The 19,834-nt window shown below is 42.9% G+C and overlaps 1 long non-coding RNA gene across 1 annotated transcript; it reads right to left on the bottom strand.

The window, feature by feature from the left end:
* Nucleotides 1–919: 919 nt before the first annotated feature.
* Nucleotides 920–13,224, bottom strand: LOC119876409. Its single transcript, XR_005361618.1, has 2 exons — nt 12,924–13,224; nt 920–1,429 (listed from the first exon to the last, which is right to left on the bottom strand). It is a non-coding gene; the product is annotated as an uncharacterized LOC119876409 (long non-coding RNA).
* Between the last annotated feature and the right edge of the window lie 6,610 nt (nt 13,225–19,834).

Genomic DNA, 19,834 nt, shown 5'->3' with positions numbered 1-19,834 from the left:
TTCACATGGCGCCTCCCTATGTCTTCACGTTGTTTTCTCTCTGTATGTGTCTGTCTCTGTTCTAACACGGGATTTTGTGTTCATTCAAGTATGAGACCAACAGATCAGGGGATGATTGCCACTGAAAGGATGGTTTGTGACTCCTACTTCCCAGGGGGAGGGGGCATGCATACCATGCCAGGCCACACAGGGTTGGTCAGGAGGCAGAAAGAGGAAGGAGAAAGTGTGGCCCAGAGTCCTCATCCTGGTTTTCACGGGAAGGTATGAGGAAGGCAAGGTAAGCCAGCTGAGTAGGTCTAAAATTAGATATGATAGAATGATGTCCGTGAGCTCTGGGCTGTGGGGATGGTCCCTAGATGTCTAGTTCTTGGGCGCCAGGTGACTAGGAATATTACCTGGCCGGGTGCAAGAGCCTGACAGTGGAGCCGGTTTGGAGTTTGGGCCCTGGAATGGTTAGTTTGCATACAAAAGGCACATCTCTGTGCAAGTCATTTGCTATCTCTAGGAGTTAGCTAATCCTGGGAGGATATCCTCACCCCAGGCACTGAAGCTTCAGATGCCTCAGCATCAAGAATGCAGAAAATAAGAAAATATAATTAATATACTCTGTGTCCAAAATTCCCTTTTTTATAAGGTCAACAGTCATATTGAGACAGGGCTTACCCTAATGACCTCATTTTAACTTGGTTACCTCTGTGAAGACCCTAATTCTTAAGTATGACCTCATTCTGAGGTACTGGGGATTTCAACGTATCTTTTTTGGAGGACTTAATTCAACCCACCCAGACAAGAAATGGTAAGCTTTTCCAGTAAAGGGCCCGATAGTGGATGTTTGAGACTAGAGGGCTATAATCCTCTGTCACAACTACTCAGCTGCAGGAAAGCAGTCATAGGCAATATGTAAATAAATGAGCATGGCTGTGTTCCAATAAAATTTTATTTACAAAAGCAGGCAGTAGGCCAGACATGACTCACGGGCCATAGTTTGCCAGCCCCTAGGTTAAGAGACAAATTTTCAAAACAAGAAAAAAAAAAAGAGTTTATGCACCCTTCCTGAGAGGGATTCAGCCAGAGAAATAGAGGTCAGGAGCAAGATTTGAGTACCCCAAAGTGCTAGGGTGAAGTCAAGGGAGGCCTAGGCCAGACTCCAGCTCAGAATTCTAGTCCAGAATCAGAGACGTGGATTCAAAATGAGAGAAGACGGAGCACACTGGATCCCTCACAGGCGCTAGGCACTGGTCTTACGTAAAGGTGGAGTGACTTGCCAAGATTCACGGGTAGTAGAGGCAGGGAAGCAAACCCAGGTGATCTCATTGAGGCTGAGCTTGGAACCACTAGCTCCACACCTCCCAGGTCAGGGATCTGACTCCAGAGGACAAGACTGGCCGTGGGGAGGGGTGCACGCTGGGCATCTGAAGGGCCAGAGAGCCTGGGAAGAGATGAGGAGACCAGAAACAGGTGGCTCATTACAGTCCATGAACATCAGACTCACCACTGAAACCTTATTAATACACAGGCTTTATTAATGCCCTTCCCACACAAGCAGCTGAGATGGGACACCTTTACTCTGAGTTAACAAAAGCTCTATGAATTGCGTTAAACAGAAATTAATAAACACTCAGGGTTGAAAAGAAATATAAGCAGAAAGGTCAAGATACTAATGGCAAATGGCTAATTGTGCTTGTTTAGCTGCATCATAAAACTTCACCCTTATTGGCCTGTCATCTTCACACCTCATTGAAAATCCATTAAAACAATAGCTGGGCCATTAACCCTGACTTGTAGGTGGAAGCTTCCCTTGGGCACAGTTTTTGACTAGGGTCCTTTCATTAATACTTAGTGTAATTGCTTGCTTGCGAGCCGGGTAATTGTGATTACCACTATTTAAATAGAAGAGGGGAACACCAAAGGCCCCATCTTTTCTGTGCATCTTTTTAATAATGCAAGTGCAATCACTTCCCTGAGGCAAGATAATATACTAAAATTTGAATTTTTAAAACAGATAAAAGGCTGATGGCTCAATTTTCAAAAGAATTTGCCATAGGATTTCTTAAATAGTGAGCTCCCAGAGCAATCAAAAGTGTTTGATTTACAAAATTTCAATTTGCTGGCATCTTTCTCCCCATTTCGCAACCGGAGCATAAAGGTTATATGTGAAAAAGAAACAGAACCGCTAATGAGCACCCTAGTGACAGCTGAGTTAGCGAGCTAAAGGCTTGCATGTATAAGCAGGGTGGCCAGAGGCATATTTTAAGGACACCTTGAAGATCAGCCTCAAAGCCTGGGATAGGGCTGTGTGACCTGTCAGGACATGCAGGGCAGACAGGTTAAGCCAAAAGGAGACATCAATCAGAGAAGAGGGGATAAAGAGACTGGACCTCAGTCCGGAGCTACTACAAGTAGACACTCCTGTGTGTACAGAGCGGAAAGCCCTGGTTGCTTCCATTCCCTGGCCATCCACAGTGAGACAAACCTACCCAGCACGGCTTCAGACACAGACTGCTACAGAGCTTGTTAGGACATTAAAGACCTTGTCCATAAAACAGTCCCTTCTCTTTAATACTTTATCAGCTTCCATGGGTCTGCATTAAAAACCAGTCACGTGGAATTGCAATGCTTTCTTCCAGGTATGTGGCAACAAAGTCTGCAGGATCAGTTGAGTAGTCATTTGTTACTAATTATTGCTAAGAATTGGCTCTTGCTAATGACTTACTCTGTTGGTTGTGGTTTTTCAGAGTAAATTCAAGGTCACCTCTGTGTTCATATCATGCTCACTCCCTTGCATTTCCTTCTGTTTTTCTGAGGCAGAGAGAAAGGTGTAGAGATGACATGCCGAGCAGTGCCCAGTCGCCTCCCCACACAGGCATGTGTCCATTTGTGACCACCGATCGTGCAAGCCAGAGGAAAAAGCCACCCCTAACTCTGGCTCCCAGGATTTAATGCATCACACATCATCAGTAAAATGGGCACAAAAAGTGTAGGGCCCCAGAGAGGATTGCAAATGTTTTATTTGTGAAATGAGAACAATAATCAGTCATCTGATATGATCATTATTCCATAGAAGAATAAACATACTAACACTGAAAAAGTCAGAGGGATGACCTCCAAACTTTCCTTCAAGCAAGATAAAAACCTTACATTCACTTTATATATTAAAAAGCACGGCTCATATTTTTCTCATTTTGCTCAGATTGCTTAAAATGTTTCTTGGGAACCTACCAACCCTGCAATAACAGGGACAGAGTTTGGAAACCACTTCCTAGACCTTTGCTGTCCAATTCAGTGGCCACTAGTCACATGTGGCTGTGGAGCACTTGCAGTGTGGCTGGTCTGAACCGAGATGTGCTATGATTGCAAAATTCATACCAGATTTGAAAAACATAGTACAAAAAATGTATAATATCTCTTAGCAATGTTTATATTAATTACTTATTGAAATTATAATATTTTGACTATATTAATGTATCATTAAAATGAATTTAACATGGTTTTTACTTTATTAAAACATAGATTACTAAGGATGCCTGGGTGGCTCAGTTAGTTAAGCATCTGCCTTCAGCTCAGGTCATGATCCTAGAGTCCCCAGACAGAGCCCCAAGCCCAGCTCTCTTCTCAATGGGAAGCCTGCTTCTCCCTCTCCCTCTGCTCCTCCCTGCTTATGTTCTCTCTCTTGCTCATTCACTCTCTCTCTCAAATAAATAAAAATTAAATTTAAAAAAGAAGTCTACTAGAAAATGTTAAAGATTTATTGATTTATTTTAGAGAGTGTGCTCAAGCAGGGGGAGGGGCAGAGGGGGAGAGAGAAGCAGACTCCCCAGTGAGCGAGGCAGGGCTCTATCTACGGACCCCAAGATCGTGACCTGAGCCGAAATCAAGAGTCAGACGCTTAACTGACTGAGCCAGTCAGGTGCCCAAGGCTACTAGAAAATTTTAAATTACCATGTGGCTTACATTCTATTTCTCTTGGACAGTGCTGCCTAGATGGTCAGCATTAACTGAAGAATGTTATATGCCGGGGAGGTCGATTACAGGTTCTGATTATATGTATATTTTTTATATATTTGGCATTGAAATATCAAATAAATAGGACTTAGATTTACGTTTCCACGCAGATCAGGGAAGTTCTAACTATGAGAACAATAATATGTTCAAGACAGACTGGTCCTAGGGCGATTTTACTTGCTGTTCCAGACTGTACGGTCGATGTCCATTATGGCCACTAGAGGGCAGTGGCGTATATAAAAATGTGAGCTTTCATCCAACCATTAACTGAGCAGACCCCACAGGCAGAACTATTACAAGGCAGGTAACTCCGTAATTATTAGAGCTGATCCTCTTTCCCTCCCTCTTAAGTATCATGCCTTGGGAAAAGGGAGAGACCATGGAGGGCTGTAGGGCCTTGAAACTATAAGCAAAGCTCAGACAAAACAGCAAAGCAGGAAAGCCATTCTGTGAGAGAGAAGTCATATTCAAAGGCAGATGTTCAAAAACCCAGGGTGTAGAATTAAGTTTACCTTCCCTGCTCCACTACGCATAAAGTGAGTGGCCAAAAGCAAGTCACTAGGCCTCAGTTGCTTCCCCTGTGAAATGAGGTGGAGCAAGATGAGCTTTAATGCACCTTCCAACCTCAGCATCATTACTTTCAAGAGTAAACCCTGCAGGCCTGGTACTATTATAGGTTTAATGGAAAGTCAAAGAGAACAGTAATTATAAGACTTGCAGATACAATCATACTATAAATTCATGCTTTGAGGCCCCCTGAGCTCCAAACACTTAACAATAACAGATAAAATACAAACATTTAAAAATGTAAAGCCAAAGCCTGGCTTAAAAAGATGAACATCTCTGAGGAGCAGAACAACAGAAACAGAAGACTGTAAGCTGGATGATGCTGTAGGATTGCAAATCTCCAGGGCTAGAAGCAGACAGAGGTGGTGATAAGCTTTTTTGCTGTGGTGAGATAGGGAATACTACATGAGGAGGTGTCCCCAATCCAGGGACAATGCGGGGCTCCTAAACCCAAGAACCAGGGGCATAAATACATTACTACCTGCAGAGCTGAGGCTTACATGAAACGTCTTAGCCCCACATGAAGAGGAACTGGTTCCCTGGCCCAGTGATAAAGATCAGCAGCATTCCCAAATTGTGACAGCAGAGATACCTGAGCTGACAACAGAAAATCTGGTTCTAAACTGGGAGCTATGGAAGCCAAGAGGAAGCAACTGTAAAACCACTAGTTTGGGGGGATGAGCATGAGAGAGATCAAAATTACTAATAATAACTCCCTCAAGAGAAAGACTAAGAAAGGCAGCCAAAAATTGCAATTAAAAAATTGCAAAGGCAGGAAGTGAATTCAATTTAGATGAAATGAAAATAGTAGGGCAATCCAATATTGATTTTTAAAATAATATTTCATTATTTATTCAGCAAATATTTTAAGCAACTACAATGTCCCAGATACTATTTTGAGTGCTGAGGATATAATAATAAAGAAAACAAGAAGATGCGGGAGGACAGAGGGTTTATTTGAGGAAATTATAGCTGAAAACTTCCCTAAACTGCAGAAGGAAACAGACATCCAAATCTAGGAGATACACAGAACTCTCATCAAAATCAACAAAAGGAGACCAACACCAAGACATAGAGTAGTAAAATTTGCAACAGAGATAAAGAAAAAAAATCCTAACAACAGCAAGGGAAAAGAAATCCCATGGAGCACCTGGGTGGCTCATTCGAGTAAGCATCTGACTCTTGATTTCAGCTCAGGTCATGTTCTTAGGGTCACGAGAGACTGAGCCCCACGTCAGGATCCAAGCTGGGTATGGAATCTGCCTAAGATTCTTTCTCCCTCCTCTCCCCCCGCAACTCATGCCCCAAAAATAAATAAATAAATAAATAAACAAACAAATAAATAAATAAAACCCCTAACCTACAAAGGAAGACAAATAAGGTTAGCAGCAGACCTCTCCACAAAAACTTTGAAGGCCAGGAGAGGATGTGGAGAAAAGGGAACCCTCCTACACTGTTGGTGGGAATGTGAACTGGTGCAGCCACTGTGGAAAACTGTGTGGAGGTTCCTCAAACAGTTAAAAATATACCTGCCCTACGACCCAGCAATTGCACTGTTGGGGATTTACCCCAAAGATACAAATGCAATGAAACGCTGGGACACCTGCACCCCGATGTTTCTAGCAGCAATGGCCACGATAGCCAAACTGTGGAAGGAGCCTCGGTGTCCAACGAAAGATGAATGGATAAAGAAGATGTGGTTTATGTATACAATGGAATATTACTCAGCTATTAGAAATGACAAATACCCACCATTTGCTTCAACGTGGATGGAACTGGAGGGTATTATGCTGAGTGAAGTAAGTCAGTCGGAGAAGGACAAACATTATATGTTCTCATTCATTTGGGGAATATAAATAATAGTGAAAGGGAAAATAAGGGAAGGGAGAAGAAATGTGTGGGAAATATCAGAAAGGGAGACAGAACATAAAGACTGCTAACTCTGGGAAACGAACTAGGGGTGGTAGAAGGGGAGGAGGGCGGGGGGTGGGAGTGAATGGGTGACGGGCACTGGGTGTTATTCTGTATGTTAGTAAATTGAACACCAATAAAAAAAAAAAAAAAAAAAAAAAAAAAAAAAAAAAAAAAAAAAAAAAAAAAAAAAAAAAACTTTGAAGGCCAGAAGAAAGTGGCATGATATCTTCAACATGTTGAATGGAAAAATATGCAATCAAGAATATTTCATCCAGCAAGTCTGTCATTCAGAATAGAAGGAAAGATAAGGAGTTTCCCAGACAAATAAAAATAAAGGAGTTCATGAACACTAAACCAGTCCTGCAAGAATTATTAAAGGGGACTCTTTGAGTGGGAAGGAAAGACCAAAAGCAACAAAGACTAGAAAGGAACAGAAAAAAATCTCCAGAAAAACAACTTAACAGGTGACACAATGGCACTAAATTCATATCTATCAATAATTGCCCTGAATGTGAGGGTATTATGCTGAGTGAAGTAAGTCAGTCGGAGAAGGACAAACATTATATGTTCTCATTCATTTGGGGAATATAAATAATAGTGAAAGGGAAAATAAGGGAAGGGAGAAGAAATGTGTGGGAAATAGAAAGGGAGACAGAACGTAAAGACTGCTAACTCTGGGAAACGAACTAGGGGTGGTAGAAGGGGAGGAGGGTGGGGGGTGGGAGTGAATGGGTGACGGGCACTGGGTGTTATTCTGTATGTTAGTAAATTGAACACCAATAAAAAAAAAATAAAAATAAAAAAAAAATTGCCCTGAATGTAAATGAACTAAATGCTCCAATAAAAAGACATGGGAATGGATTTATAAAAATAAAAACAAAACAAAACAAAAAACAATATCCATCAATATACTGTCTACAAGAGACTAATTTTATTTATTTTTTAAAAAGCTTTTATTTATTTATTCATGAGAGACACAAAGAGAGGAAGAGAAACAGGCAGAGGGAGAAGCAGGCTCCATGCAGGGAAGCCTGATGTGAGACTCGATCCCAGGACTCCAGGATCACACCCTGAACCAAAGGCAGGTGCTTAACTGATGAGCCACCCAGGCATCCAAAGAGATTCATTTTAGACCTAAAGTCACCTGCAGATTGAAAATAAGGGACTAGAGGGCCACTTATCATGCTAATGGCCATCAAAAGAAAACCAGGGTAGCCATACTGTATCAGACAAACTAGATTTTAAACCAAAGACTGTAACAAGAATATCATAACAAAGGGGTCTATCCAACAAAAAAATCTAACAATGACAAATATTTATGCCCCCAACTAGGGAACACCCAAATATATAAAACAATTAATAACAAATATAAAGAAATTCATTGACAATAATACAATAATAGTAGGAGACTTTAACCCCACTCACAGCAATGGACAGATAATCTAAGCAGAAAATCAACAAGGAAACAAGGATTTGAATGATACATTGGACCAGAGGGACTTCACAGATATATTCAAGCATTTCATCCTAAAGCAGCAGAATACAGTCTTTTTGAGTGCACATGGAACATTCTCCAAAAGAGATCAAATACCAGATCACAAATCAGGCCTCAACAAGTACAAAAACACTGAGATCATACCATTCATATTTTCTGAACACAACACTACGAAACTTGAAGTCAACCACAACAAAAATTTGGAAAGACCACAGATACATGGAAGTTAAAGAACATCCTACTAAAGAATGAATGGGTTAACCAGGAAATTAAAGAAGAAATTTTTAAAATCATAGAAACAAATTAAATGAAAATGGAATGATCCAAAACCTTTGGGATGAAGCAAAAGCAGTCATAAGAGGGAAGTATATACCAACACAGACCTACCTCAGGAAGCAAGGAAAATCTCAAATATGCAACCTACCTTATACCTAAAGGAGCTAGAAAAAGACCAGCAAATAAAGCCTAAAGCTATCAGAAGAAAGGGAAATAATAAAGATCAGAGCAGAAACCAATGATACAGAAACAAACAACAACAAAAACTAGAACAGATCAAAGAAACTAGGAGCTAGTTCTTTGAAAGAATTAATAAAATTGATAAACCCCTAGCCAGACTTATCAAAAAGGAAAAAGGACCCAAATAAATAAAATCGTGAATGAGAGAGGAGATATCACAACGAACACCACAGAAATACAAATATTTATAAGAGAATGTTATAAAAAATTATATGCCAACAAATTGGATAATCTGGAAGAAATTGATAAATTCCTAGAAATATATAAACTACCAAAACTGACACAGGAAGAAATAGAAAGTGTGAAGAGACCAATAACCAGCAAAGAAATTGAATCAGCAATCAAAAATCTCCCAACAAACAAAAGTCCAGGGCCAGATGGCTTCCCAGGGAATTCTACCAAACAATTAAAGAAGAGTTAATACCTAGTCTTCTCAAACTGTTCCAAAGCATAGAAATGGAAATATAACTTCCAAATTCATTCTATGAGGCTAGCATTACCTTGGTCCCAAAACCAGACAAAGACCCCACTAAAAAAGAGAATTACAGGCCAATATCCCTGATTAACATGGATACAAAAATCCTCAATAAACTACTAGCAAATCGAATCCAACAGTACATTAAAAGAATCATACACCATGATCAAGTGGGATTTATTCCTGTGCTCCAAGGGTGATTCAATATTCACAAATCAATCAACATAATACACAAAATTAATAGAAGAAAGGATAAGAACCATATGATCTTCTCAATAGATACAGAAAAAGCATTTGACAAAGTACAGCACCCATTCTTTCTTTTTTTTAAGTTTGTATTAATTTATTCATGAGAGACACACAGGGAGAGAGGCAGAGACACAGGCAGAGGGAGAAGCAGGCTCCATGCAGGGAGCCTGACATAGGACTCGATCCCAGGTCTCCAGGATCAGGCCCTGGGCTGAAGGCGGTGCTAAACCGCTGAGCCACCTGGGCTGCCCACAGCACCCATTCTTAATAAAAACCCTCAACAAAATAGGGCTAGAGGGAACATACCTCAACATCATAAAAGCCGTATATGAAAGACTCACAGCTAATAACATCTTCAATGGGGAAAAACTGAGAGCTTTCCCTCTGTAGTCAGAAACAAGTCAGGGATGTCCACTCTCACCATTGCTATTTAACATAGTACTGGAAGTCCTAGTCGCAGCAATAAGACAACAAAAAGAAATAAAAGGCATCCAAACTGTCAAGAAAGAAGTCAGGGATCCCTGGGTGGCGCAGCGGTTTGGCGCCTGCCTTTGGCCCAGGGCGCGATCCTGGAGACCCGGGATCGAATCCCACATCGGGCTCCCTGCATGGAGCCTGCTTCTCCCTCTGCCTGTGTCTCTGCCTCTTTCTCTCTCTCTGTGACTATCATGAATAAATAAATAAAATCTTTAAAAAAAAAAAAGAAAGAAAGAAGTCAAATTTTCACTATTCACAGATGACATCATACTGTATGTAGAAAACCTGAAAGACTCCACCAAAAAATTGTTAGAATACACAAATTCAGCAAAGTTGCAGGATACAAAATCAATATACAGAAATCCATTGCGTTTCTATATGCCAATAATGAAGCAGCAGAAAGAGTAATCAAGGAATAGATCCCATTTACAATTTACAATTGCACCAAAAACTGTAAGATACCTAGGAATAAACTAACCAAAGAAGTAAAAGATCTGTACTCTAAACATTATAGAACACTTGTGAAAATATTGAAGATAGTACAAAGAAATGGAAAAACATTCCATGCTCATAGGTTGGAAGAACAAATATTGTTAAAATGGCTATACTACCCAAAGCAATCTACACATTTAATGCAATCCCTATAAAAATACCACCAGCATTTTTCACAGAGCTAAAACAAACCCAAAATTCATATGGAACCATAAAAGATCCCGCATAGCCAAAGCAATCTTGAAAAAAGAAAAGCAAAGCAGAAGGCCTCACAATTCCAGACTTCAAGCTATATTATAAAACTGTAGTCATCAAGACAGTATGGTACTGGCACAAAAACAGACATACAGATCAATGGAATAGAATATAAAACCCAGAAATGGATCTATAACCATATGGTCAATTAGTCTTCAACAAAGCAGGAAAAAATATCCAATGAAAAAAAAAGTCTCGACAAATGGTGTTGGGAAGACTAGATAGCAACATGCAGAAGAGTGATACTGGGCTACTTTGTTACATTATTCACAAAAATAAATTAAAAATGCATGAAAGACCTAAATGTGAGACAGGAAATCACCAAAATCCTAGAAGAAAACACGGGCAGCAACCTCTTTCACATTGGCCATAGCAACTTCTTACTAGACACGTCTCAAGAGGCAAGAGTAACAAAAGCAAAAATGAACTATTGGGACTTCATCAAGATAAAAACCTTCTACACAGCAAGGGGAAAAATCAACAAAACTAAAAGGCAATCTTTGAGGGGAGCCTGGATGGCTGAGTTGATTAAGCATCAGACTCTTAGTTTTAGCTCAGGTCATGATCTCAGGGTCATGGGATCAGGCTCCATGTCAGGCATCATGCTCAATGCAGTCTGTTTAAGATTCTTTCCCCCTCCCCCTCTGCCTCCCCCGAAATAAATAAATAAATAAAATCTCTTTAAAAATAAAAGGCAATTTTTGGAGTGGGAGAAGATTTCTGCAAGTGACATATTTGATAAGGGGTTGATATCCAAAATCAATAAAGAATTTTTCAAATTCAACACCCAAAAAATAAATAATCCAGTTAAGAAATGGGCAGAAGACATGAATAGACACTTTTCCAGAGAAGACATACAGATGGCCAACAGACACATGAAAAGATGCTCAACATCACTCATCATCAGAGAAATACAAATCAAAACTACGATGAGATGTCACCTCACACCTGTCAGAATCGTTAAAATTAACAACACAAGAAACAACAGACATTGACAAGGATGCTGAGAAAGGGGAACCCTCTCACACTGTTGGTGGGAATGCGCACTGAAGTAGCCACTCTGGTAAACAGTACAGAGGTTCCTCAAAAAGTTAAAAATAGAACTACCCTATGATTCAGCAATTGCACTATGTGTTTACCCAAAGGATATAAATATACAGATTTGAAGGGGCACATGCACCCCAATCTTTATAGCAGCATTATCAACAATGGACAAATTATGGAAAGAGCCCAAATGTCCATCAACTGATGCATGGATAAAGAAGAATGTTGGTATAGGGGTGGCTTAGTTGGTTGGATGTTGGACTCTTGATTTCAGCTCAAGTCATGATCTCAGGGTTTTGGGATCAAGCCCCATGCTCAGCAGGGAGTCTGCTTGAGATTCTCTACCTCTGACCTCTCCCCATGCTCCCTCTCTCAAATAAGTAAAATAAATAAATAAATAAATAAATAAATAATAAATCTTTTTAAAAATATGTGTGTGGCATATATATATGGTGAAATATTACTCAGCCATTAAAAATAATGAAATCTTGCCATTTGATGTGGATAGAGCTGCAGAGTATTATGCTAAGAGAAATAAGTCAGAGAAAGACAAATATCATATGATTTCATTCATATGTGGAATTTAAGAAATGAAACATGAACATAGATGGGGGTGGGTAGAGCAAGGTAAACTGTAAAACAGACTTTAACTATAGAGAAAAAACTAAGGGTTGCTGGAAAGAAGGCGACTGAAGGATGAGTTAAATGGGTGACGAATATTAAGGAGGGCTCTGGTTGTGATAACTACTGGGTGTTATATACAAGTGATGAATCACTAAATCCTACTACTGAAATTAATATTACACTATATTATAACTAACTAGAATTTAAATAAAAAGTTGAAAAAAAAACAAAAGCAAAAAAAGAAAACAAAGTGACTGCCTTCATGGAACTTACATTCTAATGGAAGTGACAATTACTAAAATTATATGTCAAGTAGTAACAAGTGCTATGAAGAAATGTTGAAAATCCTTAAAGATATAAAGGACTAATTAACAACTATATATAAAAACATAAATTATGAAACACAAATAGTCAAAATTTTAAGAAATAAGTCACAAAAAAGAACCAATTGAAATGAAAAATATAGACATTGAAATAAATAAACTCATAGTATTGGATGAACACTATGAAGTCATAACGGAAGAGAGATTCATTAATCAGAAGGCAGTACTGAAGAAATCACCCATAATGCAGCACAAAGAGAGAATATGTATTTTTAAAAGTATAAAGGAGCAAAATATATTAAATATATATACACATAGAGCAGTTAAGAGACATAGAGTGCAGAATGACAAGCATCAACAGACATCTAATAGCAATTCCAGAAGAAAAGAATAGAAGGAATGAGAAAGAAGTGATATCCACAGAGATAATACCTGAAATTTTCCAGTATTAAGTTAGAATTCACTAAGAACTCTAGATAAGAACTCTTACCTTCACCTTTCCCTGAAGCCCAGCTGTGTTGGCCCATTTTGAACAATATAATATCAGGAACAGCTGCTCAGCTCTGAGCCCGGACCAGGTTTTCTGGCTATAAACAAAGAGGTGTTTACAGGAACCGCATCCTTGGACTAAGGTCCCCAAGTATGGCTGCACTCAGAAATCTGCTGAGGAGCTCTCAAACATACCGATGTCTTTCCCCAAGATTTGAATTCCATTGATCTCAGGGGCTACCTGGGCAATAAGATTTTTTTTTTTTTTATAGCTCCTGTTGTCCAACCACAGCTGAGAACCAATGACCTCAAACTGGATATGACAAAGGAAAACATTCTTGCTGAATGTGACCACAGGGCCCTGTCCCCGCCTCCGAATGCCAGGACAAGCACTTTGGCCAACCTCAGAGGCCACCATTCTGACAGCTTCAGGAACTAGTTCCCCTTTCCTTGAAGGAAAACTGTACTCTTCTCTGAAATCAGAAACAAGGAAGAGTCGAGTACTTGTCAGCAAAACCCACGACTCTCCCAGAGTGGGGGAGGGGAGCTTTCTCTTCCCTCGACATGGACAGAAGCAAGGGCCAGCAGCCTAGAATAGGGGTGCTATGAGGAGACAGTCCAGTTCCTCCTGTGCATGGCTTCATCAGGAAATGACCTAGACAACCTAAGTTCTGTGAAACCTCATCCCCTCCAGTCTAGAAAGCACTTCCCCCTTCTCCCCTGCTCTCACTGTCCCCACCCCCACCTCAGCCCCAGGGTTCTCTACATCCCGAGCTGGCTCTTCCCATTCACATCTTCCCAATTCCCACCTCCTCCCTCACCCCCACCCAGGACCCCTAGGCATCTGGTTCTCCTGCTCCCTGCTGCCCACAGACACCCTCATCCTTGCCATCCCCTGCCAGCTCAGGGGCCTGGGTGCCCATCTCCTTGGCCACTACCCAGGTGAACACCTGAGTTTTCAGCAGGCCTTCTGTGGACCACCTGCCCATCTCATGGAAGGAATTCATCCTAAGTCACCACATGTTGACTTAAGTATCCTCCCGTGCTCATGACTCCCCAGTAGCTGATTACACAAGGCCCACCTCCTCAGCAGAAGCTTTGGGTCTTCCTTTGGCCTGCCCTCAACCTTTTCCTACCCATCACCTATGGTTCCTGGGCATGGGCTTTCCACCCCACACCGGGAGCCTGCTAGTCTCTCCCTCCCTCCCTCTCACCACTGACTTCAAACTTAAAACTGACCCAAACCCACTTCCTCCTCTTTTCTTCTGAAAATTCCATTTCCTGCCCCCCTGCCTGCCCCCAGCTGCTCCTGCTTCCCCTGTGTGGCCATCTAGGTCCTCAGGGCTCTGTTACCCCATGAACAACCTGCCTTGCCTGCTTTGTCTCTGCCCCCTTGAGTCCATCAAGAACCATTAAGGTGGCTGTTCCCAGTTTGTCACTGGACTCGCCCCACCACGCCCAGTACCTAGCAGGTACCATGAAAAGGAAGCTGCTGTTTGAGCAGCTTAAGAGAGAAAGAGCCTTCTGGCCAAGAGGGATTGCCTGCTTCCTGACAAGAGTCTGGCACTCAGACATCCCCAGGACCCCACATACCACTGAGATCTTGGGGCCTGTCCCACATACCAGGTAAGTTCTTTCCTTCCCTGGACAGAGAGGCCCAGCCTTCCAGGGGCTCCCAGGGAAGTGCGGTGCACAGACAGGTAAACAACTGTGACACTCAGGGAGCTGATGATTGCCACGAATCAGAAAGAAGGCAGAAGGGAAGGCACTGAGGAGAAAGGGGACCTCTGTGGCACCCACAGAGCTGGAGCCCCACTCTCCGGGCTAATGCTTCTGGCCATGGTCCTCTCTTACCTCCCCCTTGGCCTTGCTCTCACATTCTCTCCTGTGTCCGCAACCGTGTCCCACTGCTCTTTCTGCCCCTTTGCTTTTCTCTCTCTGGCACCTTTTCACCCCCAGTCCCTTCTGTTCTCTCAGCTATCACCACCTAGGTGCACCCCATGCCACCCCATTCTCCTGGGCTTCATGCCACATAGCCAGCCATCTCCTGTCTCCTCCCACGGTCACAGCCCCACTTCCAGTGCTACACAAGCTCAGCATCTCTCCCCAGAAGCTAAGAACGCCTCTACCCAGTAGCCCAAACACCATCCCTTGGAGCCTCCATCCCTGCTTCACCATCCCCCAACCCAAGCTGTGGTCAGATCCTGTCTCTTCTTCTCCCCTGTCTTCCTGCCCACCCCCCTCCTGACCTTCCACTCCCACTGGGGATACTGAGTCCAAGCCCCAGCCTCTCACCTGGCCTAACCTGTTTCCCCCACCCCCTACAACACCCTCAGCATCCTACTGCTCAGTCTCCCACACGGCTGCCAAAACATCATCCTGGGACCCTCCCCTACATACGCTGCTGCCCATCTCTCAGGAAAACCTTCAGTGGTCTCCGCTGCCTACAGGACTGCATCCAAGATGCTCCCCCTCCAGCTTCTGACTCCTTCTGCCAACCTATGTCCTACTTCCTGCCCTCCTAACCCCCTAATTACTCAACGACTCCACCAGAATTTTGGAAGGCCTCTGGGCTTTCACTCCTGTTGTTCCCCTTCCTGGAACACCCTCTTTTTCTCTCTACTGGTGAGTGGAATCCTTCCTTTGGAGCTGTATCAAGCTCTACCTTCTCCAGGAACCTTCTGGAAAGCACCAAGCGTCTGGGTGCTCCTCCCTAGGCACTCCAGTGGCTTGCTGCAGCACTCCCTCCCTGGGAGCCCTGACTGCCTTGAGAGTCTGAAGAGTTTCTCTGCACATAAGCTTATCTCCCAGCCTATCCCACCGTGTCCCTCGGGGTCTAGGACCACACCTTTCAATGCACAGGACAGTCAGCACCCCTGCTGGGCTGAATAGAAGAGACTCCCTACAGGATCACGCTGATAGTATGCAGGGGGTTCTGCTCAACAACTTGCTGCCCCCTGTCCCTCTTTTGGAGAGTGGTTTTCAGAAGGCCAGAGGCCCACTCCTTCATCCTTCATGTGATACGCCAGAGCAAATAGGACACTGCTATGAGAGGAAAACCTGTGGCTTGGTCCCATCCCCTCCAACCAGAGAGTTCCATTTATGCTCAGCGCTCATTATTGCAGGGTGTCCCCAGGGAAGGAAAACAAGACAGATGACCGCCCCTCAACCTCCTCAGAAAGGGAAGTGAGAAAGATGCTCTCTCTTCTAGGGCTCAGAGCCTAATTGACGTGGAAGTCTTCAAGGGACCATACCTCTCCTCAGAGAAGGAGACAAGGCCATAACCCAACTCACCTGAGCCAACTTCCCACCAACCCATTCTTGCCCAAAGGCCGGAGAAGCTCTGCAGCCTCCCAGGCCTCCACTGATCTATGGCAGGAGGCTCTGCAGACCTCCCTCTCTGGTCTTAAGTCAGCAGGTGATACATATTTGATAGACGGCCACCGGCGCAGTGTAGCTGCAGGTCACCGGGGCTGCGTGTGGCTGTGCAGTCGGTGCGGTTGCTGCAGTTATCAGACTTATTGCCGTTATTACTTGTGTGATGGCACACTGTGGTTGTTGCAATTGTGGTTGTGGGGAGCTTTCCGTCATTGCAGTTGTGTGGCTGCTCCATTGCTGCACGTTTATTGCAGGTGTTCTGGCTCCTTCCCCACAGCCTGAGGAGGAGGCCGGGTTCAGGAAGGGGCAGCCTCTTGACACCTGACACTCTCTGCTTTCCTGGCACCAGGCTGTCCCCAGGCAAACAGTAAGGGACAGGCAGAGAAAGGAAATCTTTTCCGGGTGAGCGGCTGCTGGAAGCATGAGCAGCACCCCCTCTTCCATTGTTGGTGATGCCCAGCACAGCCACACACGTCACCTGCCCAGAGATGGGTAAAGTCCAACCACTTGGAAGCTTGAATGTTCCCCTCTGCACAGCACCAGCTCTATTCCCAGGAACACTTTCCTGCATAGAAACACATCACCATGGGATGCTTGGGTGGCTCAGAGGTTTAGCATCTGCCTTCCACCCAGGGCATGATCCTGGAGTCCCAGGATCGAGTCCCACATGGGGCTCCCTGCATGGAGCCTGCTTCTCTTTCTGCCTATGTCTCTGCCTCTCTCTCTCTCTCATGAATGTCTCTCATGAATGAATAAATAAATAAAATCTTTAAAAAACAAAACAAAACAAAAAAAAACACATCACCAGAAACAGACCTTGCCCCATCCCACTGCCCTGAGGTTGTCCAACAAGCAGGCCAGACACTGCTGATAGCCCTGGGGTGGGGAGGGGGCAAGAAAGACAATTGTCAGAGGGGGCATGTGGGAAGACATGTCTTGCCTCAGATCGCTGCAGAGACCCAACCAAAGAGCCCAGCCGATGGCCACCTGATGACCTCCTCTGGGGTCTTGGACCTGAGCTCAGCATGAGACAGGGCTGGCTGGTTCAGCCCTCACCTCCACCCACCACCGTTCTGAGGGCCCCATGAGCGGAGTAGAGGTGTACTGAGGCCCTGTGGTTTCCCTAGTATGGCAGGCAGGGATACTTGGTTCTCAGTACCCAGGATGGAACTTTACCTCTGCCTCGGAGAACCTGGGTTGTGTGCAGTATCTCCCCTCCCCTGAACTCTGCTCCCAATCAGAAATTTATTTTAAATGTATTAGCAGATAATGCTTCACATGGTCCGCTAGCCAAATGTACAACAGGGAATATAGTGAAATACACCCTCCCATGCCTTCCCTTAGCCACCAGAGATAGTTTGTGAATATATAAGATGCACATGTATCCATACAGAGGAACATGGCATGGGGGAAGAATGCAAATTCTGGAGCCAGACTCCCTGAGTCTGAGACCCGGCACTGCTCAATACCAACTCGCCTATGACCTTGGGCTGCCTCTCTGTGCCCCAGTTACCCCCATCTGCAGAGCATGATATAATCATAGTACCTACCCACGGAGGATGGAGGTGAGGCTAAACAATACATATTAGCTCTCACTGTAATGGGTGTTCTTTTCTTTCCTGTCTTACAGAAATGAGAGCACACAGTTTGGCACATACTATGCTGCACCCTAGTTTTTTCACTTTCAAGTGGATCTATAGCTCATTTCCCCATAGTACATGAAGAGTTTCCTCAGTTCTAGAGCTGCATAGTATTTCATTGGCTCAGTGCGCCATAATTTACTTGAACAATCCTTTTTTTAATGCACGTTTTGGTGGTTTCCAATATTTTACTCTCACAATGTTGTAATGAATAACTTTGTACATACTTTATTTTGTCTGAAAGTGATTAGGTTAAATTCCTACAAGTAGAATGTCAAGGGATATGTGCGTTTGTCACTTTTTGCCATCCATAAAGGTTGTACAGATTCAATAAGCCATAAGCAACACATAAGACTTTCTGTTCCCCATGCCTCTACCAAGCAGAGTGTATAAGCCAATGTTTTATCTTTATCGATTAGGTAAGTGAAAAACAGTAAATGCTATTTCTCTGCAGTTTTATTTTACAATGTCTCTCAATAGGAGTAATGTGAAGCATCTTTGTATATATTTATAAATCATTTATATGGGACACCTGGGTGGCTCAGTCAGCTAAGCATCTGCCTTCGGCTCGGGTCATGATTTCAGGGTCCTGGGATAGAGCCTGCTAAGCAGGGAACCTGCTTCTCCCTCTCCCTCTCCCTCTCCCTCTCCCTCTCCTCTGCCTCTGCCTCTGCCTCTGCCTCTGCTCCTGCTCTCTCTCACACATAAGCACACTCTCTCTCAAATAAATTAAATCTTAAAAATAAATAAAACTTCATAAAAAATTTGTTTCCTTTTCTGTGAACTCTCTCTTCATACCTTTTGCCTATTTTCTTATTATACAGTCATTTTTCCTACTTATTAGTAAAAGGTCTTTATGAATTAGGAATGTCACATATTTTTCTTGGTTTGGCATTACTCTGTAGAATTTGCTCTTGCTGGCTTTACATACATAATTTAGGGGGGAGGGGCAGGGGAAGAGGGAGAGGGAGAATCTTAAGCAGGCTCCAAGCCCAGTGCAGAGCCCAATCTATGACCCTGAGATCATGACCTGAGCCAAAATTAAGAGTTGGATGCTTAACCAACTGAGCCATCCATCCATAATTATTAATGCAATAGAAGTTATCGTTTTCTTTATGGCTTTTGTATCTTATGTCCTACTTTGAAAGTTCTTCCAAATTCCAGAATAGTTGTTAGATTACTTCTTAACCTCCCATAGCTGCTGCTAGCATTTTAAAAAATTTAAATCACTGATCTCTCCCGGTATATATCCTGATATAAGAACTTCAGTATGGATCCAACTTTTTTTTTTTTTCAGATGGCTACTCAGTTGTCTCAACACTATTTACTGAATAATTCATCTTTTTTCCCAATGATTTGAAATGCCATTATTATCATAAGCTAAATTCCCAAGAGGTTTTGGTCTATTTCTGGATTTCCTATTTTGTCCCAACTGCAAGGTGTCCTACGCTATTTTAATTATTGTAGTTTTACAACATGCATTATAACTTATAGGGCTAGTTCTCCATTCACTTTTCACCTTTTTTTTAAGATTATATTTATTTATTAGTGAGAGAGAGAAAGAGAGAGGCAAAGACACAGACAGAGGGAGAAGCAGGCTCCATGCAGGGAGCCTGATGTGGGACTAGATCTCGGGACTCCAGGATCACACCCTGGGCTGAAGGCAGGTGCTAAACCACTGAGCCACCCAGGGATGCCTCACCTTCTTTTTCCATATGAACTATTAATTTTATTGGAATTGCTTTTAGCTTATGGTTAACTAAGGAAAAGCTAACATTGACTATGTCATTGGTTATGATATTGATTCAGTTTGGAGAGAATTATATTTTTTCAAAAAAGTATCCAATATATTAGGTTTTACAAACTTAGGGGGTTCCCAAGACCACCCTTAGGT

The sequence above is a fragment of the Canis lupus genome, chromosome 7 (genome assembly GCF_011100685.1).
Source record: "Canis lupus familiaris isolate Mischka breed German Shepherd chromosome 7, alternate assembly UU_Cfam_GSD_1.0, whole genome shotgun sequence".
NCBI classification, from domain to species: Eukaryota; Metazoa; Chordata; class Mammalia; order Carnivora; family Canidae; genus Canis; species Canis lupus.
This window is presented reverse-complemented; position numbering and strand designations above follow the sequence as displayed.